This window comes from Cetorhinus maximus, chromosome 16 (genome assembly GCF_964194155.1).
Source record: "Cetorhinus maximus chromosome 16, sCetMax3.hap1.1, whole genome shotgun sequence".
In the NCBI taxonomy this organism is placed as follows: Eukaryota; Metazoa; Chordata; class Chondrichthyes; order Lamniformes; family Cetorhinidae; genus Cetorhinus; species Cetorhinus maximus.
The window spans coordinates 48,915,263-48,929,319 of NC_135894.1; the positions used below are offsets into that span (position 1 = coordinate 48,915,263).

At 43.6% G+C, this 14,057-nt stretch overlaps 1 protein-coding gene across 2 annotated transcripts in view; it reads right to left on the reverse strand.

The window, feature by feature from the left end:
• The window catches only part of lsamp (limbic system associated membrane protein), a 929,375-nt gene that overhangs the window by 767,862 nt on the left and 147,456 nt on the right, over nucleotides 1-14,057 (reverse strand). The window lies entirely within an intron of this gene.

The following is a 14,057-nucleotide window of genomic DNA, read 5'->3' on the forward strand; positions in this document are numbered from 1 at the left end:
CAAAAAAAAAGCAGATGGAGTATAATGTGAGAAAGTGTGAACTTGACCACTTTGGCAGGAAGAATAGAAAAATAGCATATTATTTAAATGGAGTGAGATTGCAGCACTCTGAGGTAAAGAGGGATCTGGCTGTCCAAGTACATGAATCAGAGAAAGTTAGTATGAAGGTACAGCAAGTGATTAGGAAGGCAAATGGAATGTTGTCATTTATTGCAAGGGGACTACAGAAGTAGGGATATTTTGCTATTGTTGTACAGGGCATTGGTGAGACTACATCAGAAGTACTTTGTACAGTTTTGGTCTCCTTATTTAAGGAAGGATATAAATGCATTATAAGTAGTTCAGAAAAGGTTCACTCGACTGGTACCTGGGATTGGGTAATTATCTTACAAGGAAAAGTTGGACAGGTTGGGCCGGTATCCTTTGGAGTTTAGAAGATTGAGAGATGATCTTGTTGAAACATATTAGATCCTGATGGGACTTGGCAGGGTCGATGTTCAAGGGATGTTTCTCCTTGTGGGAGAGACAAGAACTAGGGGACACAGTTTTAAAATAAGGGGTCTCCCTTTTAGGATGGAGATGAGAAGATTTTTTTTCCCACAGAAAGTCATGAATTTTTGAGAAAGTGGTGGAGGCAGAGTCAATGAATATTTTTAAGGCAGAGGTGGATAGATTCTTGACTAACAAGGGAGTCAATAGTTATCAGGAGTAGGCAGAATGTGGATTTGCGGCCACAATCAGATCAGCCATGATCTTACTGAATGGCAGAGCTGGCTTGAGGGGCTGAATGGCCTACTCCATCTCTTAATTCATATGTTCCCTTTTTCTCTGAGTTCTTTGGTTAAACACAACAGACTGGATGTCTGCCGCCTCCAGGTCAGTTTCTCTTATACTTTCTTTTTTTGTAACAAAACCAAAACCACTAGTTTTCCTTTTTGAGCATAGCTCCACACTCAGTGATTTTCTCCATTGCAACCTCAGGGCTTTCTTGCTTCTAAAAACCTCTCAGCTGGGTCAAAAGTTCGAGTATGGTTTGTAAACACACAGAGGCATATTCAACCAAACTGAAAGTAAACAACCTCCAATTCACCTTAAACTGAAACCAAAACTATACATTATTAACCCTTAATGTAATCTGCAATAGAGACAGTTATAACAACATGGACTTCAGCACTTCAAGGAGGTGACTCCACCACCTTTTCAAGGGCAATTAGGGACCATGACCCCAAATGTTCCCATTTACTAAGTCATGAAATCCTTTGGGAAAGGCAAAAAAATGGTATAAATGTGAGGTACAAATCCAGTTCAGATTAAATCAATTGAGATCTGGTTCAGCTCCTTTTTGAATGTTTGCACTGAAGCTGGTTGGCCTGCACGAGCTGGTAGTATTTTCCACAAGTTGGTGACCATCTGTGAAAATAATCTCCTAACGTCTAACTTAGTTCTGTGCTTAGTCAGCTTAGAATTCATGTCCCCTAATTCTCCCTGACCCACCTAACTCAAATAGTCTCTCCGCCTAGACACTGTCTAATCACTTATTTTAAATGTCTTAATCAAAGTCTACACATTTATAAAATAAAGAAAAAGATACAGCTCTCTAAGTCTCGATCTTTTAGCTAGCTGGCCTAACTTTTAATCTGGTGGCCTTTTTAAAAACTCTTTCAGGGACTCTTGATCACAAATCATACGAAGCAGCATAAGCTAGGACTGATCCATTTTTATTCTGGACTCTTCAACTTTGCAGTACTGTATTCATTTTCTATTTTTTTAATCTTATACAGGAATAAAAAATGTGCTTGCACTCAAAGTAAGGATACAGCTTTAATATGCATCATACAAAACATTCTTGGTTGATCATCCAGATGCTATCTAGCAGCTATAATTTAATTGTAAGACAGTGACTATTATCACACATGTATACATCATACTTATACAGCTTCAAGTGATTTATGAAAGATAGAGAATGACTGCTCACTATCAGCTACCTGCTTAGTGATGCTCCACACTGACCAACCAGGGATTCAAAGTAACAAGCACATTGATGTGCTATCTAAGGTGCTTCAGTATGAATATTCATCTGTACCGGGAAAAGTCTCAGTGAAAGAATTGTCAGCTGAGTAGCTTTCCAATTTGAACTTGTTGACACAAAGGACCTGCTCCCAGCAGCTTTGACGGCTCATTTGGTTTGGTATAAAGACGCATTGTTTAAATAGAATCATTACATTTATTCAATACAGTACTGCTTTAAGAGATCTTTGGTCAGAAGAAGTATTAGGCATTGGGTGGGAAACATCACTGACACAGACTTTATTCTTAACAAACAGTAAGAGGACACCATCAGTAGAAAAAACATTTGCTTCTTGTTTTCTTATATTCTTCTCCTGGGATGATTGGAAATGTAAATATTCACTTCCCATTTAGGCCAGTTTGACAACCACAATATAGAGAATAGAAACTTCAGTAAAGTGTGACCATATGCAACATGAATAAAGCCAAAGTGAGGACAAGATTTTTTCATTTGTTCACAGGATATGGGCAATGCTGGCAAAGCCACATTTAATGTCCATCCGTAAATCCCAGTCATGCCCAAAAGGGAAGTGATCACTTGTTTTATCCCAACTAGTTGGAAAAATAAAGCCAACCTCTGATTGGTCTCTTCTTTATAGAAAAACTGGACCAGTAAACTCACACTCCATTTATTTTCTTCTGCTTGGACAAATACTTCTACATTCTGACAATCATTTACTAAAAAATAATTTCATAAAAATGAAGGCTACTTTTTCCTCATAGCTTATCTGTACCTCAACTTAGTTTACCCATCTTTGATATATATCCCTTCACTGCTTACCTAATAAAAATCTATGGATCTCACTCTTGGAAATTTCAGCTAAGCCTTTTGGGCAAGAGAGTACTAGATTACCAAAAGCCAATGTGTGGAAAATGTGTGTCCTGATTTCACTCTTGGATGACCTAGCTCACTGGATTCCCTCACTAGGGGAAGGAACTTCTCTGTAGCAGCTCAAATTAAGCCACCTCTTACCCTTACAAATTCAAATCAATACAAATCAAGTTTATTCCACCTGTCCTCATAACTTACCCCTTTAACCCATGATATAATTCTGCTGAATCTGTGCTTTACCTCCCTCTAAGGCTAATATATACTTCCTGAGGTATGGAGCGGAATCTTCTGCTCTCACTGGTGGCGAGCTTGGAGGTGGGAAGGGCATGTAATTAGGCAGGATGGTGAACCCCACTACTGTCTCACCTCAGCCAGAATTAAGTCCTGGTTGGGAAGGTCCATGGTCGACCTTCCCGCCCCACTGCCTATTGAGGCCATTAAGTGGACAATTAATGACTACTTAAGCGTCTCATCCTGCCATCGCTGGTATTAACCCCACTGCAGGTGGGCCTGTCATCATGCAGCATACATGGCAACTAAAACCGTGCAGCCAACTTTTCACCTCTAGGTGGGAGAAGGGGAGGGAGGGGCTTCCTGGGACAGAACATTGAGAAGAGGGTGGTGGGGGGCACTGAGAGGTAATCCCCTGACCTTGGCTGCCGACTCCCCTACACCTCTGTCCCCGTGACCCCCACCCCACGATTCTCCCCCCCCCCCCCACCCCCATCCCCCACATTACTTACCAATGGCCTGGGTCACTTCGCAATCCTGGGACTCCAGTAGTGTTTTCCCTGCAGCAAGCACCGCCTCCCCTGTAGCGCTGCTGAACACAAGGGCTGCAGGTCTCTGATTGGCTAGCAGTTCTCAGTAGGCGAGACATCTTCCCCCGGGGTCTTGATTCCAGGGGAATGTTCCCTGGCAGCCTCGCCGCTGCCTAAATGGCTTGTGGTTCAGCAGGCCTTCCCGAAAAAAGGCAGCACAGGTCTCTTGTCAGCTCTCCAGCCAGCAACAAGACCCCTGACGCCTTAACAAGATTCCGCCTGTTGTGTCCAAAACAGAATCCAGTATCACAGATGAACTCTGACCTAGGGTCCATCCAACTATACCAAAGCTTTCTCCCCTTTGTATTTCACACCCCTTGAGTTAAAGACCAATACTCTATTAGACTTGTTGATTATTTATGCACCTGGCAATTAACTTTTAGCGATTTGTAAACCTGGACAGTGTTTCTCGTCTGCTGCTATTAAGAATATATTCCAACTTGTCTTTCTTGGATGGAAAATGGAAGTGAAACAAAATCAAAGCGAACTTCATCGCAAACCACAGTCTTGCCCACTTGCTAAATCTGTCTATGTCCCTTTGTAACTTTTGATTCGATCTATACAAAGTAGTTAGCCTTCTAACTTCAGTGTTGTCTACAAACCCGGATATATAACTCTCTATTCCTTCATCCAAGCCACTAATATATATATTTTATACATATGTGTGTATATATATATATATATACATACGACGGGGCAGCATTTCCCGGTTGGCGTGCGGGGGGGGTGGCTGGACCCTCACGCCAACACGTAAAATGATGTGGGATGATATCGGGCAGAATTCCTGACGTCACCCTGCGTCATTTCAATTTTCAGGTCGGGGTGGGGGGGGCACAGCCGAATCAGCTGTGCGCCCGCCAACCTGTCAACAGCCAATTGAGGCCATTTAAAAAGTAATTGCAGTAGTTAAAGGACCTGCCCGTCCAACCTTAAGGTTGGTGGGCAGGCTGGGAGCCCTGGTGAGCTTCAGAGAAAGCATGAAACCTCATCCACCGGCGGGATGAGATTTCATGTAGGTTTTTTAAAATTTAAGAAAGGTTTAACTAAAAGTGATGGACATGTCCCAAATCATGTGACAGTGTCACATGAGGGGACATGTCAGGGAAATTTTATTTTTAACATTTTCAAATTTGGCGCTGATCTCCCTGAGCCTGCACTTAGCCTCAGGGAGATGAGTGTGCTCTTTCGTGCGCATGCGTGAAAGAGCACACTCTCAACTTAGGGAATCCCCCCCCCCACCCCCCCCCCGCCTGCACAGGGAGCGCACAGCACTTACTGGCAGACGTCACGCTGGGCGGGCCTTAAATGGCCCATTCACGTAAAATGGCAGCGCGCCTCCGACTGGAGGTGCCTATCGGAGGCGCGCCTGCACGTGCCTACTCCTGAACTCCCCTCCACCTGATGGGGGGAAAATTCTGCCCATAATAGATATCTATAAAATATATAAAGAGGAGATAAAAGCAAAAAACTGTGGATGCTGGAAATCCAAAACAAAAATAAAAATACCTGGAAAAACTCAGCAGGTCTGGCAGCATCTGCGGAGAGGAACACAATTAACGTTTCGAGTCCGTATGACTCTTCAACAGAAAAGAGGAGGCCGCAGTCTGCAGATCCCTGGGAAGTACCACTTGTCACACTCTTTACCACTAATCCCTTTATCCCTGGACTCTCTATCCTACCCCACAACTAATTACCAACTCAAGTCAAAAGGTTATCTTCAATTCAACGAGCTGTTATTTTTGCTAATAATTTACATGGAGCCTCATCAAATGCTTTCTGAAATTTCGTATGAAAAACATTCCTCTCCACAATGCTAGCAACAGCCTCAAAAATCAATTAGATAAGGTGGAGATATACAAAAGCTTGCCTGTGAAGCTCCTCAATATATTCATTTCCTCCAATGAGATGCCTGGGCTCTGCTTCGCCCCTAGTAGCAAATAATTGGCTTGAAGGGCAGCAGGAGAAAAATCAAAATCATTGCTGCCATTTGATCTGGGTTGGTGCCCCAAAACAACATGCTACTGCTCTACTGAGCATTTTAACAGAAATTGAAATTACTCTTTTGATTCCAAAATTAATTTGCCTGCTTTTCTTTATACTGTGTAATCAATGATCCACACATTTATAGTGCAGCTCTCAGAAATGACTTTGCTCACTAGATTTTCATGAAAAAAAGGATTTTGTGGGGAATTAAAATTCCTTAGTTAAACATCTACATATAAACATAGAATAATTTAAGGCGCAGACAGAGGCAATTTGGTCCATCGTGTTTGTTCTGGCCACACAAAAAACTATACATTATAACCCCAGCTTCCAGTTCTTGGTCTAAAGCCCTGTAGGTTACAGCTCCTCAAGTGCATATCTAGGGGCAGAATTTTACACTCAGTGCAATGATGTCAGGTGTGCGTCCCGACATCATCACGCACTTGCATGATATTTTGGTCGGCTGCGAGTCTGCCGATAATTAAGAGGCTTATTAAGGTCATTAACATGCTAATTAGATTCAAATTTACACTGCCCGTCCAACCTTACAGTTAGCGGGCAGGCAAAAAGGCCACGCGGCCTTTACATTTTTTAGGAAACCTCATCCACGAGCGGGATGGGGTTCCCTAAAGCAAATAAACATTAAGTAAAAACTTTATTTTGGAATTAAAAACATGTCCCATCTCATGTGACAGAGTCACATGAGGGGACATGTTTTATTAAATTCTTACTTTATTTATTCATTTTTTATACAAGCGGTTCAATCTTCCTGAAGCAGCTCTGTGCCTCAGAGAGATTGGAGCGCTCTTTCATGCGCATGCACCAACTGCACGCTAGACCCGGCTCTCCCTCCTCCCCCCGCCCGCACAGGCAGCAAAATCGCGGAGTGGAGCCGATCGCAAGCGGGGGGAGGCTGCCTGACCGCCCCCGTCCACCCCCACCAAGGGCAAAATCCTGCCCTAAATGTTTTTTTTCACCCTTCAGGCAGTGAGTTCCAGATCCTAGAACCCTCTGGGAGAAAAATATTACCCCTCAGCTCCACACTGATCTTTCTACCAATTACTTTAAATCTATACCACCATCCTGACGACACCCCACACAGCACCCCCCCCAACCCGCCCCCCCACCCCACCCCCCCACCAACCCCACCCCCAGTTCTCTGCTTATCCTTCCTATCTATTCTATCTCAGCCCCTCATAGTTTTATACACCTCATGTAAACCTCCCTTCAGCCTCCTCTGTTCGAGAGAAAAGAGTAATACAGTGATCAGAACCGAATGCAGAACTCTATTTGTGGTCTAACTAGTGTTTTTTAGAGTTCTAGCATAACCTTCCTGTTCTTATACTCTAGGCCTCGGCCTGTAAAGTACAGGACGGTGAGTGATTTGGAGGGGAACTTCCAGGTGGTGGTGTTCCCATCTATCTGCTGCCCTTCTTGACCACCTATCTACTTGTCCTGTGGCCTTCAGGGATCTTTTTTTTATTCAATCACAGGATATGGGCTTCGCTGGCAGGGCCAGCATTTATTGCCCATCCCTAGTTGCCCTTGAGAAGGTGGTGGTGAGCTGCCTTCTTGAACTGCTGCAGTCCATGTGGTGTAGGTACACCCACAACACTGTTTTATGAAGGCAGTTCCAGGATTTTGACCCAGCAACAATGAAGGAATGGTGATATATATCCAAGTCAGGATGGTGAGTGACTTGGAGGGGAACTTCCAGGTGGTGGTGTTCCCATCCAACTGCTGCCCTTGTCCTTCTAGATGGTAGTGGTCGTGGGTTTGGAAGGTGCTGTCTAAGGAGTCTTGGTGAATTCCTGCAGTGCACCTGTGCACCCTCCAAGGTCCCTCTGGTTCTGTACTCTTCCCAGAATCCTGCCCTTCATTGTATGTCCCCTCGCCTTGAATTTCCCCCTTAAATGCAGTACCTCACATTTTTCCAGATTGAACTCCATTTGTCACTCCTCTGCACATCTGACTACTCCACTGATATTTTCCCACAGTCTACTTCTTTCTTCTACACTATCAACCCTATGACAAATTTTCTATTATCTGCCAACTTCTTAAGCATGCCCCGACATTGAAGTCTAAATCACTGATATATATCACAAAGAGCAAATGGTTCAGTACTGTAGAAACCCACTGGTAACTGCTTTCCAGTCACCAAAACACTGCCCATTTTTACTTCCTGCAACTCAGCCAATTTTGGGTCCAACTTACCACTTTTCTTTGGATCACATGAGCTTTAAATTTTCTGCCCAGTCCGCCATGTGGGATCTCATCAAAAGCTTTGCTAAAATCCATGTAAACTACATCAAACACACTACCCTCATTAACCCTCCTTGTTCTCTCCTCAAAAAATTCAATCAAGTTAGTCAGACATGACTTTCCCTAAACAAATTCATGCTGACTGTCCTTGATTAATCTGTGCCTTTCTAAATGACGAGTTATGCTGTTTTGAAGAATCTTTTCTTATAATTTGCCTGTCACTGAGGTCAGGCTGACTGAACAACAGCAATCATTGGCTGGGTAGCCAAATGGGATGGTCTATATACCAGATTGGCTGCTTTGGACACTGACCAGTCTAACAACGCATAGACCATCCCAATTGAAAGGCTATTCATCCGATGAGCCTGTACTCCCCTTTATCGGACACTGCCTCCAGTGCCATGCCTGTAGCCAGAGAAAATGATGGTCAGGATTTCTGCTATTTCTTTCCCTGTGTATTAATGTATGTGTCTTCCAGTACATGCAAATGTGCCACAAGGACTCACAGTGTGATGGATTTGCGTGTACTGGAAGCTACATATATTAACACACAGAGCCCTGTTCTTTGTAGGCAGAAAGACACACATTGCAACCATTTCAGCTAAACAAAATAAGTGTCAGACATTAACTGGGTCATTCCCCAGGGCAATGTCTTAACCAATCAGAGTCAAGCTGCCTGGTTTAAATTTCAAACAATGCTTGGTAGTTAACTGTCAGTCACCATCCACTGGTGCATTCTCCATAGCAATGCCTCTACCAACCAGTGTCCACTTGCCAACCAATCAGCACTCCTCATATAGTATAAATTGTTTTTCCTCTGACATTGATATTTTCTTGTAAATGGTCCTGATGAGTGCAAGATGAAAAGCTTTGACAAAATTTTTTTCAGCAATACTCAACTTAATATTTCCTTGCTCACTATGGTAATTCCATTCAAAATTTCACACTCTTCATCTTTAACTATAATATGTGCTTTGTCCCTCTTTTTTGTGAAAACAGATGCAAAGTATTCATAAAGTGCCATGCCCACATCTTCCACCTCTGCACATAAGTTGCATTTTTGGTCTCTAATTGGTCATACACTTCCTCTTGCTTTTTATGTATTAATAAAACACCTTAGGGTTTTTCTTGATTTTACTTGCCAATTGCTTTTCATGCTGTCTCTATTCTTCCCTAATTTCATTTTTTAATTTTACCCCTGCACTTTCTACACTCCTCTAGTCTTTCTGCAATAGTGAACTTTGGCAACTAACATAAGCTTTCTTTTTTTGTCTCACCCTACTCTGTATACTCTTTGGCAGCTGGTGGGGGCTGGGAGGGTCTAGACTTACGAGTTCCAACCTTTTTCTTCGTAAGAACATTTGTTTTGAACCCTCTCTATCTCCTCCTTGAGAGCTTCTCACTGTTCTGACACAGATTTACTTTCAAGTGATATCTATAAATGGCCGAGGGAAAGATACAACAAAGGTTATGGGCCCAAACAGTATCCTGGCTACAGTACTGAAGATATGTGCCCAATAACTAGCTGTTCCCCAAGCGAAGCTGTTCCAGTACAGTTACAACATTGGCATCTACCTGATGATGTAGAAAATTGCCCATGCACGTTCCGTCCACTAAAAGCAGGACAAATCCAATCCATCAAATTACTATCTCATCAGTCTACTTTCAGGCATCAGATAAGTGTTGGAAGGTGTCATTGACTGTGCTACCAAGTGGTACTTACTTAACAATAACTTGCTCATCAATTTTCACTTTGGGTTTCGTCAGGACAACTCGGCTCCTGACCTCATTACAGCCTTAGTCCAAACAGACAAAAGAGCTTAAACTCAGAAGCGAGATGAGAATAACTACCTTTGATATCAAGGCAGCAATTGACTGAGTCATCAAGGGCTCATCAAGGAGCCCTAGCAAAATTGAAGTCATTGGGAACTTGGAGAATACAGATTGGAGTTACATCTAACACAAAGGAAGATGGCAGTGGTTGTTCAAAACCAATCATCTCAATCCCAGCACATCACTGCATGAGTTCCTCAGGGTAGTATCCTAGGCCCAGCCATCTTCAGCTGCTTCATCAATGACCTTCCCTCTAACATAAGGTCAGAAGTTGGAATATTCACTGATCATTGCAGTGTTCAGTACTATTTGCAATTCCTCAGATACTGAAGCGGTACATGCCAATATGCAGCAAGTTCTGGACAACATTCAGGTTTGGAATGATAAGTGACTAGTAACAGGTGTGCTGCACAAGTACTAAGCAATGAGAACAACAACTGAGAATCTAACAATCTCCCCTTGACATTCAACGTCATTAACATTGCTGAATCCCCCACTACCAACATCCTGGGGATTACCACTGACCAAAAACTGAACTGGACCAGCCATATAAATACTGTGGCTACAAGAGCAGGTCAGAGGCTAGAAATTCTGTTGCGAGTGACTAAACTTCAGACTCCAAAAAACATGTCCACTATCTACAAGGCACAAGTCAGGAGTGTGGATATAACACACTGAGTTAATCTCTAAATTTGAACCCACCATCGAGAAAGCAAAATTCAATTCCCATTTAATGAAGTCACCCCGCCCACCATGTTCCCACTCTTGCAGGCCCCATTACCGTGCCACTTACACCCCCACCTCCTCCACCCCAAAACTACCACTGCTTTTTGTGTGAACCCCCTGTTTTTGGAGTCTCAAGTTTCACTTCAGTTCATACTTGGCCACAATTTTGTTGGTATATATTTTTTAAACCCCTACCCAACTAATCGAATTAAAGTGTTGAATTTAGCAGCCCTAAGTAAAACAAATTCTTGTACTGTTCCCACGGTTCCCAATGGCCATGGCAAAAAAATGTGCACTAATCTGCATGAAATTGGCAATTTCACTCACACAGTCTCACTTATCATTGCTGTGATTAATGAAAATGTCATACTGGTGCAGTAGGAAGTGCTTTTGTAAAACTGGGGTTGAAGTCCATTTGTTGCGCCAAAGTAGAGGAAGCTTTAATTGATGAGAATATGCAGTGAGGACACGCTTCCTCAGCAGAACATTATTAGCAGTGAGAGCATCTTGTCCACGAAACCCACCTTCTGCTCTTAACCCTATTCCCACTAAGCTGCAGATCACTCAATTTTTCTTCCAAGCATGCATGCTAGCTGATAATGTTTCTCTCTCCCCTGGTGCTGAGCTGTTCACTTTCAAATGTGCCCTCATCACCTACTCGTCAAAGAAAAAATCCTTGACGCAACTGAAACTCCTCGTTTGAATCCTTCCAATCAGGATCCCACCTTGCCACAGTACCAAAACAGTCTTTACCAAAGTCACAAACAACATCACATGTGACTGTGACTAAAGGTAACCTATTCCTCTTCATTCTTCTTAATGTGTCTGGAGCCTCTGTCTTAGTTAACCACTCCATCCTCCTCCAGCACCTCTCCACTGTTGCCCAGCTAGGTGGGGGTGCACTCACCTGGTTCCATTTTATCCATGTAGTCATAGCCAGAGAATCAGCTGCAATGACTTCTCTTGCCGCTCCCTCACTGTTACCTCTGTTGTTCTGCAAGGATACATCCTTGACTTCCCTGTATTTCTCGCCTACATGCTGCCTCTCGACAATATCATCTGAAAACACAGCGTTAGTTTTCTCATGTACCCTGACAATACCCAACTTTACATCACCACCACTCTTGACGCCTCCACTGTCTCTAAATTGTCAGACTGTTTTCTAACAGCCAGTACTGGAGGGGCAGAAATTTCTTCCAATGAAATTGGAGCCACAAAAGACTCTGTTCCATAACCACCAACACCATCCCTCTCCTTAGGAAATGCCCGAGGCCAAACAAGGTTGTTTGCACTTGTGTTATACTTGATCCTGAGATGAGTTTCCATTCACATATTTGTGCCATCACTAAAATTGCCTATATCTACCTCTAAAATATCTTCCATCCTTGCCTCAGCTCATCTACTGCTGACATCCTTATCTGTGCCTCTGTTACTTCTACACTGGAATATTCAAACACACTCCCAGCTGGTCTCCCATATTCTCTCCCCCACTCCTTGTAAACTTGAGATCATCTAACTCTGCTGCCCATGTCCCAAGTCTGTTCACCCGTCACCCCTTTGCTCAATGATGTAGATTGGTTCCCAGTTAAGCAACACCTCTATTTTGAAATTCTCACCCTCATTTTCAAATCTATCCATGGCATCGCCTTCCCCCATCAATGCCAACTCCTCCAGCCCTATAACCATCCGAGATATGTGTGCTCTCCTCATTTTGCCCTCTTGAGCATCCCCAATTTTAATCTCTCCACCATTGGCGACAGTGCCTTCAGCTTCATAGGCCCTAAACTCTAAAATACCCTCTCTAAACCACCCTCCCCTCCTTTAATATGGTCCTCAAAACCTACCTCTTTTACCAAATTTGTTGTCTACCCTAATATCTCCTCATGCATGCCACATGTAGCTTGGTGTCAAGTCTTCTTTGTTAATGCTCCTATGCAGTGCCTTGGAACATTTTCCTACTGTAAATACAAGTTGTTGCTGTTTATTGTTTAGTGTATCTTTATTTCTGATTAATTCTTGCAAGTACACACAAGCATAACACTTCAATACTGTTTTTTTCCTGAACTGCTTTGAAATGGTTCTTTATTTAACAGGATAAAGCAGTTGCTGAGGATGTGTCAATCCAGACCATAATGATTTTCATTCTGTGCATGATGCAAATAGCTTTATTTAAAAAAACAAAACACGCTGAACAGAAGTTTTAGCTCAGTTGCACTGTTTTCTTCCCCCAGCACAATTTGCTCACAAAACAAGCACAGATCAAGTTTCTCGGATCTAATGCTTTAGTTTAAAAAGATCATGCCGGAAACCAGCTCCACTTACTAAACTGACCATGCCTCTCAGTCAAATTAATCACCATGGTGAGTTTCTACTATTTGTGCCCATTTGTGAACATTTGAGGAGGCTCTTAAAGTAGGTGCAAGGACACAAATAGGCATGTGTTAAACTCCTTTAAAATTCTTTTTAGTTTACAAAAGGAACTGACAACTGTGATCAGCAAGTAGTTCTATTTAGTTTTTTTAAAGTTATTTTCTGCTACAGATATTTAAAATCAGAACGATGGGTCATTGACCTGAAGTGATAACTTTGGGCGGAATTGTCCGTGCCAGCTGGCATCAAGCGTGTTCAGTGGTGAGAAGGCCAAAAATCGGTTTTATGACATCATGTAACGAGTTTGCGATCTTTCGCTCTGCCCGCCGTTGGACATCGGGGACCTCATTGTAATACATCAGCATATCACTATAAGGCCAGCCCGCTGGACTCATCCCACCCCAATGGATCGTCCGCCCATGTTGGCGGGAAAACACACTGGTATAGAACACACTTGACAAGTGTGACATGCAGAAGTTAGGACTTAATTGCCAAGGCCTTGGTCACATTGCGGACATCCGAAGAGCAGAAGATACTAGAGCCTGACAGCAACGACACACTGGAGGGTATATCTGGGGTATATTGGGTGGATTCTAATCAACATGGTTGTGCTGCAAAGCAGCTCACGGAAGATGGAAAGTTACCGGAAGCTCACAACGGATGATGGTCGAGTGGGTGGGAGAGGAAGGTCTAGGGGGAGCAAGAGGTTGGGGGGTTGGGGGGGGTGGGGGCGGGGGCTGAGGCTTGGAGGGGGGGAATGAAGGTGTTGGGGATGAGGTTGGGAGGGGAGAATGAAGGTGTCGGGGGGAGGTTGGGAGGAGGGAGTAAGGGGGAGGAGGGGGGTAACAGAGGAGAAGACGGAAACTGGGGAGTTAGGTGTAAGGGGGGGTCGAAAGTGTAAGGGAAAGAGTGCGGAGAGGGTAAGGAGTCCACGGGAGGAAGGAGTGCGGAGAGAGAAGCGAGTCCAGGGGTAGGAAGGAGTGCAGAGAGAGGAACAAGTCCGGGGGGGGAAGGAGTGTGGGAGGGAAGCAAGTCCAGGGGGAGGGAGGAATGCAGAGAGGGGTGTGAGTAAGGGTGGAGGAAGAAGTAAGAGTGGAGGGAAGAAGTCGGGAAGGTGGAAGGGGTAAAGTTGGAGGAAGAAGTGAGGGTGTCTGAGGGAGTCA